At 47.3% G+C, this 11,853-nt stretch overlaps 1 long non-coding RNA gene and 1 pseudogene across 1 annotated transcript; both read left to right on the top strand.

Annotated features, from left to right (window-relative positions):
* The first annotated feature begins 2,258 nt into the window (after positions 1 to 2,258).
* On the top strand, positions 2,259 to 7,316 carry LOC141568608 (uncharacterized). The gene is made up of 3 exons (XR_012491777.1): positions 2,259 to 2,435; positions 4,854 to 5,069; positions 6,459 to 7,316. It is a non-coding gene; the product is annotated as an uncharacterized LOC141568608 (long non-coding RNA).
* LOC141568766 (U5 spliceosomal RNA) lies at positions 4,991 to 5,112 on the top strand (annotated as a pseudogene).
* Positions 7,317 to 11,853: the final 4,537 nt, after the last annotated feature.

Raw genomic sequence — 11,853 nt, forward strand, 5'->3', positions numbered from 1 at the left:
TCTTAGAGGATTTTGATACAGCTTCTTGCATGAGCAGATCGAGAAACTTCGTGATGTTTGTAAAGTAGAGGATACGAGAAGTATAGGCATACTAGTAGGCCACATTGGTGTGGAAAGTAATGAATATTTTTATGAATTGATATTCTGTCATTGCATATCCCAGTTGATCGATTCATAACACTTCATCTGTTGACAAATGCATTATGCATTCAACAGAACTCTCCTCACAACTGTGTACTTGCTGAATTACAGGAAAAATTGAAGAACATGATAAATCCTTGTAGCATGATGGTATAAATGTTTCTGATGTATTGCAATCAAGATATGCTGTTGATTCTATCCTCAGGTTTCCCATTAATCCATTCTTCAGATAAAAAATACTATCTCTGACATGCTCACAGTCTTCTTACTCATTCCTTTGTGTGTGTTTTTTTCATTTTACAAATGTAATTGATGGATTTGATGTAAATAGTATAGATGTCATTGTTTGTATCCATATTTGAGAAAAAAAGATGTTTACAAGAATAATAAAAAGACATTCAAAAAATGTGTGTTTTAATTGAGATATTTCTACTTCTGTTTTGACACCCTAAATTTCCCAGTTTGGAATTCCTTATTTAATCGGGTTTCCCAGAAGTTAATTATCACACACGGAGAATTTTCCAATATTCTGAAATGCTAATTTGAATGTTGCCCTTTACCTAAGTTGCTAACATGTCAACTATGTTTTAACTTGACGTCATGTTAGTGTTGTTACACGAATGACGTTAAGCCAACCTGATGTTCTGATTAGCAGACTATGTGTGTGTGTGCGGGCAGGCACGCTTATGGTGTCTTTGATTATTTAAAGCGGTGGGAGTAAGTAATCACAATGACTATTTGGTAGACACAATCTTCGAAAACTGTAATTCTGAAACTTTTGGGCCTTAGGGTCCTTTTATACTATTAAGAATTTAAAAAAACAAAAAACAGAAAGAATTATTGCGAATTCCAAAGAATTTTGTGTAAGTTGGGAGTATCTGTTGATACCCTGTTTCCCCAAAAATAAGGCCTACCCAGACAATCAGCTATACTGCATCTTTTGGAGCAAAAATCAATGTAAGACGTGGTCTTATTTTATGTTCGATAAGACCTGGTTTATAATAGAGTAAAATAAGACCAGGTCTCTTTTTTGATTTTTGCTCTAAAAGACGCATTAGAACTGATTGTCCAGTTAGGTGTTATTTTCGGGGAAACACGATATTTACAATATTAGAAATTATAACAGAAAAATTTAAAGTGCAAGCACACCCGTCATGCACATTCCAGTCACCCTTAGAGAGATGACCCAGTAACCACTAGAGCTATGATGTCACCATGGCTGTGGAACACTCTATGGGACACTGATCAAGAGAATGAGAGTGAAAATGGCAAATGACATTTAGTATTCCTGAGAAGGTAGTTTTGACTTCTTCAGGCCCCTGAACTCATACATCTTGGGACTTCAGGGACTCTCACGTGACATTGAGAACTACCTTTGGAAGCCCCATACGGGGTTCATGGATGTGACATGATGAAGCTACTCCTCATGAAGAAACAGGCTTTAAAGCTTCACCTCTACAGTCATTTCTTTTGTCTTGCCCTTGTCTTCAAAACTTAATCTGAGAGTTTTGTTTTTTCTAAAAGGAAAATAAGTTTGTGATATATTCCCTTTCTGTCTTGTGACACTCTGTACCCTTTGGAGGTAGCTAGCTTGGACCTAATCTGATCCTATATTTTCTTGGAAGCAGTAAGATCACCCAAGGCTGTCCTCTGTCATATGAAGTTCTGTTTACTTGAGGCTTAAAGGATGAATTCTGTAGGTATTTGTGCATTTAGAAAAGACCATTTCCTTGGAATAAGTGGTCTCTTATCTGAAGCGGTACCATTCATTAAAAGCTTTTTAAACCCATGTTTTACATGCATATTTAAACTTAAAATAGGTGGTTGGACATAACTTTTGATAATAACAAAGAAATTCATACCCTGAACAATCTTAACTATTAAGAAGCAAAGCGTTGACCTGAAACACATTATGTAACAGAAATCGCTGAGTGGCAACACTTAATTGAACTTATCTATGTGAATGGCAGGTATAGGACACCTAAAGTAACGTGTGCGATGAAGGAGTAGCGTGTTTGGGGAAAGGGAGGACATGGGACTGAAGAAGGAAGTTTTACACGATTGTCAAATTTGTGTTATCATTTCCATTTTACTCAATGAAAACTTCTTTTCAGATTCTTCAGAATGGGATCCTACTGCTTTGAGCTTCAGTTATGACACTCGTGAAAGATCCAGGGATTGGAAAGTTGATGATCAATGTCCATTTGCATCACACTCAATGACGCAAAATCTGTCAGCATCCACAGAGTTTGGACACATGATCTTAGTAGATAAAGAAAAGACTCATATTGGAGGTGTGTTTCTATTAGGATATTATAGGCTCTGTGACTTGTGTGAATCACAGCTACCAGGAAACAGAGACAGCAAAGAACATAAAAAAAAAAGAAACAGAAAGAGTTTAACCCTAGAGCACCTCTGTGTGGCTTCACCATAGTTTTCTGACTTTCCAAAAGTCATTTTGTGGCAAAATCTACTTTATATTCACTCCATTTATTCAACAGATATCCAAACGGAATACCTTTCAGCAAGACATTTGCATTCTTCCGGTAACTCCAGTCACATATACGTAAATAAGAAAGACAATGAGTTGACAGCATGATTTCCTTTAGAGTAACACTTAGCCTACCCTGGGGAGTGGGCAGGGGGATTATATGTAGAACGTTGGAGGCAGATTGGAAACATAGGAAGAGATCTAAAGATTGATTACTGAGAGGACACGTGGTTTCTTAGCTTTAGTTTTATAGCCCTGAGTTAATTCCCAAGTATCAGTTATAACTCTATTCAGTGTAACTGAAAAAGCACCTTCTGAAACCAAATATTAAAATATTTCTTGCATTTTCTATGGCTTTATGTACCTCAGAGTGGACTTTTCCAGCCGTAATGGATTTTGTTGAGAATTTGCTGCATTGTACTTCCTTCGCAGCTGTGTCCACATAGTCTGTCCCCTCTTATCTCAGTTCTTCCTTAAAGCCCATTGATGAATCCTCAAAGATTAAAGGAAATTTGTCAGGATAGTAGAGGAAAACATTTCAGATATGAGGAAAGGTGTACACTGACAAAGGCGTAAACAGTAACACAAATTCTGGAAACTGTGAACGATGTTGCAGTTGAATCTTAGGGTGCTGTTCAAAGGTACTCTTAGGAGGTAGACAACAGAGTACATCATGACTAGACATGTCTGTCCGGTATTTATTTGTTTTGTTCTGTTTCTGACTGTGTTTTCATTGAAGTTGGGTGAATGAATTTGTGAATGGATTTTGACATGTTTATATGCCTTCAGCTTTGTGACATTTGTTATTTCCCAAATGGTTTGTTGAAGTTTTAGATAATCACAAGTATTTTTTAAGTCAATGTTCAGTGAAAGATTAAGCTTAATTTAAAGTCTCAATTGATAACATGCTATTTTGTTTCTATAGAGATTATAGTTTTTATCTAAATGTCCTGAGTAGTTCATTTTATCTAATATATAGATTTATCCATAGAACTATATTTAAGCATGAAATCAGAGAAAGAGCAAGTGAGGCTTGATGGAAGTGAAAAGAACCACTGTCATGTATGTGAAAATTTACTTTTAAATTTCTAGAATAATGTCGTTTTTAATGCATCAATAACGTAACATGGCCCATTGAAATTAACTTTCAAGCTAGTTTTTTAAGAGTCACTAGGTCATAATTGAATATTATTTTCATCACATTTGAACTGCTTACAAAACTTTAAATATGGTTAGAATCTATAGTTACTTGGAAGTCAATTTTATTCTTGGAACTGAGGCAAAAAATAAATAAAATTCCTGAATATTGTTTCCTTCCTCGTTGTTTTAACTTCCTTACATGATAGAGAAGGTACCATCAGTTATTGAATCAGATGATTAAACAGTTGAAATGATGAACACTGTACAAATGCTGACCACTGAGTCGGACTCGTGTGAAAGGACTCATCATTCTCAGTGGTTCAAAATTTGGAGTTTTGTATGGCTGCTCACTAAGGCCGAGGTTAGAGATGGACTCTGCCTTGGGACCTCTGTGTAATTGACTTCCGAGTCTACATTGAGGTAGAGGATGGGGTCATGAAATCAACTCACCTGCCTATTAAGAGAACCACATCCGGCACGATGAGACCTTCTGTTGTTAGGGTACAAGCACTTTCTAGTTTTTCATTTTGGTGTAGATAATTGGTCAATGTTACTCATTGTTTTTATCTGCTCACCTCAGTGGGTATGAGAATCAATTGGAACTGAATGCAACAGGTAACTCTATGAATGCATAACCCTTTCATAGTATATAATTTGAATAATAATTTAGAAATTGGCTTCTCTTTCTGCTTCATGTAAATGTTTTTGGCTCCTAATAGTTTAAAGTTTGCCTCTTCTCCAGCTATTAATCTTTAAAAATGTTGTTAGGTTCACGGTAGGTACTCACTGATTAAGATATGGTGGGGTGACATATTTTAAGGGAGGAAGACTCTAACATTTAGCAATCATCTACTAATTCATTTTTGGGTGGATTTAACATCTAACGAATTGTTTAGTTCAAACAGGGACAAAATTCGATTGGTGGGTTCATGTTTTTCTCTTAATTTAGACTGAGGCACTTTATCTGCCACTTCCTAGTTGTAGTCCAGTAATTTGGGAGTAAGTAAACATCGATTAAGAAGTTTAACACTTAAATTTTAATTATATTCTAATTTTTCTTTGTTCATACTCGATGCTCTAGGTGGCACTAGAGCAACATGACACTCAGAGGAGACGTTCTCCAGGGCACAATGACAGAATATTACAAGATGCAATTCTGACTAATGACCTTTGCAAACAAAAGGAGAAAGAAATAGATTTTAAGAAAATGAACTCTTTATACTCTGGTTTCTCTCCAAATCGTATAAATCTTTCGCCTTTTACTAAAGATTTCCGTGGAAAGAAAATGAACTCTGAGGTATTTTGTTTAGTCATTTTCAAACACATGTGTATTTGTGTGTGTATATATTTAAAAACCAACACTGTACATATGGGAAATATTGAGGATTTTGAAAGCATATGTATGTGTGTATGTGTTTGTGAGTCTGTGTGTATCTCTGTGTGCATGTGTGAAAGTGTGTGTGTGTGTGTGTGTGTGTGTGTGTGTGTGTGTGTGTTTTATGTGGAGTGACGTTTTTGGTCCATTGCAGTAAATGATATTCTTGATTCAAATCCGTCTATGTCCAACAGACAAGTGGTGACATTCACAGTGGCCTCATCCATAGTGAAGGCTTTAACACTTTTTGCAGGAATCTATGAGCTTTCTATAATCTCAAAACTATTGCTACTATCAACAGATGTTCCAGTTTTCAGCAGTGATTTCATCCCCTTGCTGTATTAATAGAGAGGTTAGTTTTCATTTCCATTGAGGCTAATGTACAGCCAGTTCAGACCATATTTTACATTCATTCTCCTCCTTTTGAGAAAAGGAACAATTTGCTCCAAGTAGTAGCCTATTTAAGTACAATGAACTTTTGAAGAAGATTGTATGCCATGATATACATACATATATCAAGTGATAATTTACTGATGAGTGTTTTATTCCTAGTGTATTTTCCCGTTTTATATTTATGGCTACTTTAAACATTATGAAGAGGAAATAAAAGTTACTGTAGCAGCAAATAATCTCATGAATTTCTAAGGCCTCTTCAATTTATATATTTACACTAGAGGAATCGCTGTGGTTTGGTGTGAGAGCACTATTGTAGAGTCAGAAGTCCTGGGGGAAATCCTAAACTCACTGATCTTTTCAATTTCTCTGTTTTAGATTGTGATAACGAATGAGAAGAGCTTAGTGCAATGCCTAGATTTATCAGTTATTAGCAGATGTAATTTTCATAACTGACTATGAAAATACTGGAAAATTAGAATATCTATGGAATATATCAGAAAAAAGAATTTTAGGAAATTTAATCTGTCCGAATATAGGCAGAGTTAATACTCTTACTCTGGATTTGCTATATTTTCCAACCGGAAACTCTTTTTAAAAGTGAGATTTCTTAATCATTTATGCCTTCTCGTTTTGTATCTTTTCCAAATCTGAGACTCTTAAAATTCTCTTATGATTTGAAAATTCTGTTTTCCACTCTCATGGATTCAGCCTCTTGTACTAAATTTTTGAACTTTGGAGAATTTAAGCTTGTATAAAGTTGGAGGTTTGCGATGTCCATTTATTTCAATCAGTGGGATATCCATTTATTGCAACCTTTCATTATATAAACATATAGGTTCTTCTTTAATTTCAGAGGATATCACGATACGTCATTTCACTGAGGGCTAGTTACAAGTCTTTTTTTCTTTTACCTAGGTTTCTGAGAGTCATGAAAAACAAAAAGATCTGTTGCATGAAATTGCCATACTAAGACTGGAAACAGATAGGGTTAAAAATGCATATCAGGAAATGGAAAAAAAGTATTTTGAGGACATTGCAATTGTAAAAGAAAAGAATGACCGTCTTCAAAAGACAATAAAACGGAATGAGGAAACACTAATGAAAACAATATTTCAATGTAATGGACAGCTGAATGTTCTGACAGCTGAGAATAAAAGACTAACCTCTGAAACGCGGAGTGAAAAACGAAACAGAGAAAGACTGCAAACAGAAGTTGAATCCTGCCATTCTAGACTGGCTACCGCTATCCACGGTCTTGAGCAAAGTCAGAAATCTAAAAGAGGTGTACAGCTTGCTTTCCAGAGAGCAAGAGAGGAATGGTTTGTTTTACGGGACAAAGTGAATTTTGATGTGTCTAACCTAAAAGATAACAATGAGATTCTTTCTCAACAACTTTCTAAAGCTGAAAGTAAATTCAGTAGTCTAGAAACTAAGTGCCATCACACAGGAGTTGCTCTTAGAGAAACGACTTTGGTTTTAGAACGTGTTCACAGAGACCTAAGCCAAACACAGTGTCAAAAAAAGGAAATTGAACACATGTATCAAAGTGATCGAGAAAAAGTGAACACATACATTGGAAAGCTGGAATCCCTAGAGGAGAGGTGTTCTCACCTACAAAGTGAAAATACATTGCTTCGACAGCAACGGGATGATGCTCGCAACAAAAGTCACAATGAAAAGCGAGTAATTAGTATCCAAGACCAGTTTCAGATTATCATAAAAATATTTCACCTCAAACTGAGAAACTAGATTGTATGCTGGAGGAGAGAAATAAGGTGTCACTTAAATGAAAGACTGTGTCATCATGAAAACATGAAAGCAGAAAGAGAAGTAAGTATCCAGAAAGAAACATAGTTTTCAAATTAACTGAAAGAAAATTCAATGTTCAGATATTTGATGACGGTGAAATGTTGAATGTAGTTGAATATTAAAAATATATAGACTACAAATATATAGCCCCCGCTCAGGGCAACCGAGGGGGACGCAGGGTCCTCTCAGTCTCCTCTGGCCCTAGGGATGTGAAACCCAGGCCCTGGCCCTGGCCGGCCCCACCGATTGGCCCAAAGCCACGGGGAGCCACCCACGCCACCAGGGTGCAGCAGCTCCAGTCTTCAGCCAACCTTGGTCACAAGCCTTCAGCGACCGGAGTCCCGCCAGATCTCCAGTCCCTTCACTGGCTACACGTCATGTCTCCTGACCCAGGGAGGTGAGAGAGGATGAGAGAAGGCCAGAGATGGAGCAAGAGAGAGACGGAGAGAGACAGACGGGGACTGTGGACCAGACTCCCAGAGAGCAGTTTCCAGGCTCTGGGCCTCGCGTAGAGGGGTGCTGCGTGGGGGCTGCATTGTCATCAGCTGTGACGGCTTGGGCATCAGCTGTTGCCAGTTGGCCACTGGCCACTGGAGGAGCTGCGGTGGCCAAGCTAGAAAGCGCGGATGGTGGACTGCAAATTGCAGAGGGGCGCGGATTGCAGTTGGCCGGCTTGGTGTGTCGGTCGGTTGGTGGGTCGGTTGGTTGGCAGAGAAGCGGCCGGCAGGTTGGGGATCGTGCGGCTCCAGCTTGCTGCGTCTCCGAGCCAGCCGCCCGTGAGAAATGGTGCTATGAGCCCCCTATCCATGGCTCCGTTGGTGTTTCTCCTTGGCCTCGTCATATCCTGCGCTCTTGTGCGGGCAGAGGGACTAGAGTCCCCGCAGGACCGGGACCAACAGACAGAACGGGAGGAGGAGGAGGCAGCGCGATGGAAATATACACGTATATGTGCATGTATGTATCTAGACATACAGAGAGACTCGGACAGAGACAGAGAAAGAGGGGGCTGGCACGCGGGGAGAGAGCTCCTGAGCGAGAGCCACAGCCCAACAGGTATGTCACAGAGCCAGACGGACAGGGGTGGAGGTTGAGGGGAGGGACGCACAGGCTGGGACACGGACTGGGACAGACGCACTGAGGCTGTGTTGAGGTGGCAGCTTCTCCACCGGTGTGTGGTCGTGCCCGGGCTGGGCTCGGCTAAGGAGGCAGTGCCCGGGCTTTGGCAGTCACCCGAAGCCCCGGCCGGGCCGCCAGGGTCTCCAGGGCCAGTGGGCTCGAGCCCCGCCCAGGGTCCCGCCCGCGGAGGAGAGTGGCAGCCCCCAGGCACCCTGGTTGTGAGGATTGTGTGCCTGCGTGCCTGCTCTTCCCTTGTGGCGGTCTCCCCTGGAGTCGATGGCGCGTGGTGTGTTGGGGTGCTGCTCCCGCCGTCCCCTGGTTTGTCCCGGCTCTTTGTGCCCTTTGTGTCGGGGACACCGTGGCCGGCGGGAAGGGAGGGCTCCTGGCTCTTGTGGGAGACGGGAGGGGACGCGCGGGGGTGTGGGGCGAGGTGCCTGCCAGCGGAGACAGAAGACTCCGGTGGGGCAGGGCGGGTGGGCTTCCCGTTTGCCCGAGGTCATGCCGATCCTGTGTGTCGGGTCCCAGGGGCAGGCGCAGGGATGGGCGTCCCTGGGCTCGGGCCGAGGTGCAAAGGACCGGCATGTCCTTGGATGGAGAGAGCCTGGTGGAGGCCTGCGCCGGCAGGCAGCCCTGGGCTTGGGCGTTGGGGGTTGCGGGGGCGGCAGGTTCGGGGAGCAAGAGGGAGCCCTGCGAAGGCGGGGGCGGCGGCGGCGAGCGAGACGCGGCTAAGTGCGGCAGGCTGAGGGCCTGCCTCGGCCAAGAGCACTAAGAAGAGGGAGTGGGGGGGAGCCCTGGCCAACGGGCCTGGTGTGCGACCGGGGATGCGAGCTTGTAGTGCCGGGCGGCTGACCCTCCTCTGGCCAGGGGGACCTTCGGCTGGCTGGGCGGCTGCAGAGGGGGAGGGGCGGCAGGGGTTCGGAGGGAGCCACGACGGGGCGGCGGCGCAAAAGGAGAGGCGAGCAAAAGCCTACAGGTATTCCCAGGCGATCTCCCAACCAAGTACTAACCAGGCCCCTCCCTGCTTACTCCCCAGATTAGAGGAGATAGGGCGCGTTCAGGGTGGTATGGCCGGAGACGCTGGGACACGGAACCCCGCGCCCCAAGAGCCTGCACCCGGCCTGCCTCGTGAACGCGCGCCATGCAGATGCGCAGCTCCGGTGGCGAGCATCGACCCGCTGCCGGCTCTGCCAGCACCGCGTCCCCCCCCCAGTCCGGCTCCCCGCCTCCTCCGGACGCCGCCGGCCTGGGCGGCGGGCTACTCTTGGCCCGCAGCGAGGCCCCTTCGCGCCACCCGTGGCTCCACGGGCCTCTGTCACTTCCCTGACGGTGACAGAAGTCTCGGCGCCCTGGCATCCTGGGACTCCCCGGGCCCCGAACGGCTTACACCCCGCCCCCCCACCCCAACCCCGCTCACCCCCACCCCCAGCCCCACCTCCCCAGACCCGCCTGGCTGCTCTGCGGTCCCCCGCTCATGGCAAGCGAGGGCGTCGCAGGGTCCTCTCAGGCCCCTCCGGCCCTAGGCACGCGCGACCCTGGCCCTGGCACTGGCCGGCCCCACCGACTGGCCCAAAGCCACGGGGAGCCACCCGTGCCACCAGGGTGCAGCGGCTCCAGTCTGCCGTCACCCTTCGTCACACAGCCTTCCGTCTGGGCCCTCGCCCCTCGTCAGCGACCAGCGCCCCACCGATCTCCGGTCCCTTCACTGGCTACACGTCACCTCGCCTGACCCAGGGAGGTGAGAGAGGATGAGAGAAGGCCAGAGACGGAGCAAGAGAGAGGCGGAGAGAGACAGACGGGGACTGTGGGGACAGAGTCCCAGAGAGCCGTTTCCAGGCCCTGGGCCTCGCGTGGAGGGGTGCTGCCTGGGTGGTGCACGGTCATCAGCTGTGACCGCTTGGCCATCAGCTGTTGCCAGTTGGCCATGGGCCACCCGACAGCGGCGGTGGCCAAGCTAGGAAGCGCGGATGGTGGACTGCAAATTGCAGAGGGGCGCGGATTGCAGTTGGCCGGCTTGGTGTGTCGGTCGGTTGGTGGGTCGGTTGGTTGGCAGAGAAGCGGCCGGCAGGTTGGGGATCGTGCGGCTCCGGCTTGCTGCGTCTCCGAGCCAGCCGCCCGTGAGAAATGGTGCTATGAGCCCCCTATCCATGGCTCCGTTGGTGTTTCTTCTTGGCCTGGCCATATCCTGCGTTCTTGTGCGGGCAGAGGGACTAGAGTCCCCGCAGGACAGGGACCGACAGACAGAACGGGAGGAGGAGGAGGAGCGAGGTGGAAATATGCACGTATATGTGCATGTATATATCTAGACATACAGAGAGACATGGACAGAGACAGAGAAAGAGGGGGCTGGCACACGGGGAGAGATCTCCTGAACGAGAGCCAGAGCCCAACAGGCATGTCACAGAGCCAAACAGACAAGGGGTGGGAGTTCAGGGGGGGGAGGGACGCACAGGCTGGGACACGGACTGGGACAGACGCACTGAGGCTGTTTTGAGGTGGCAGCTTCTCCACCGAAGTGTGGTCGTGCCCGGGGCTGGGCTCAGCTAAGGAGGCAGTGCCCGGGCTTTGGCAGTCACCCTTGAAGCCCCTGGGCGGGCCGCCAGGGTCTCCGGAGCACCGGTGCCGGTGGGCTCGAGCCCCGCCCAGGGTCCCGCCCTGGGAGGAGAGTGGCAGCCCTAGGCACCCTCGTTGTGAGGGTCGTGTGCCTGCGTGCCTGCTCTTCCCCTTGTGGTGGTCTCCTGGAGTCGATGGCGCGTGGTGTTGGGGTGCTGCTCCCGCCGTCCCCTGGTTTGTCCCGGCTGTTGTGTCCCTGTGCGGGGACACCCTGGCAAGGGAGGGCTCCTGGCTCTTGTGGGAGACGGGAGGGGACGCGCGGGGGTGAAGGGCGAGGTGCCTGGCACAGGAGACAGAAGACCTGGGGCAGGGGCGGTGGGCTTCCCGCTTTGCCCGAGGACACGCCGAAACTGTGTGTCGGGGCCCAGGGGCAGGCGCAGGGATGGGCGTCCCCTGGGCTCGGGCCGAGGTGCAAAGGACCGGCACGTCCTGGGATGGAGAGAGCCTGGTGGAAGCCTGCGCCGGCAGGCAGCCCTGGGCTTGGGCGTTGGGGGCGGGGCAGGGTCGGGGAGCAGAGGGAGCGCGAGGCGGGGGCGGCGGCGGCGGCAGACGCTAACTAAGTGGCAGGCTGAGGGGCCTGCCTCGGCCAAGAGCACTAAGAAGAGGGAGGGGGGAGCCCTGGCGGGCCTGGTGTGCGACCGGGATGAGCTTGTAGTGCCGGCCGGCTGACCTCCCTGGCCAGGGGGGACCTTCGGCTGGCTGGGCGGCTGCAGAGGGGAGGGCGCAGGGGTTCGGAGGGAGCCAGCCACGCAGGCGGCGGCGCAAAAGGAGAGGC

Source organism: Rhinolophus sinicus, linkage group LG14 (assembly GCF_036562045.2).
Source record: "Rhinolophus sinicus isolate RSC01 linkage group LG14, ASM3656204v1, whole genome shotgun sequence".
Lineage (NCBI taxonomy): Eukaryota > Metazoa > Chordata > Mammalia > Chiroptera > Rhinolophidae > Rhinolophus > Rhinolophus sinicus.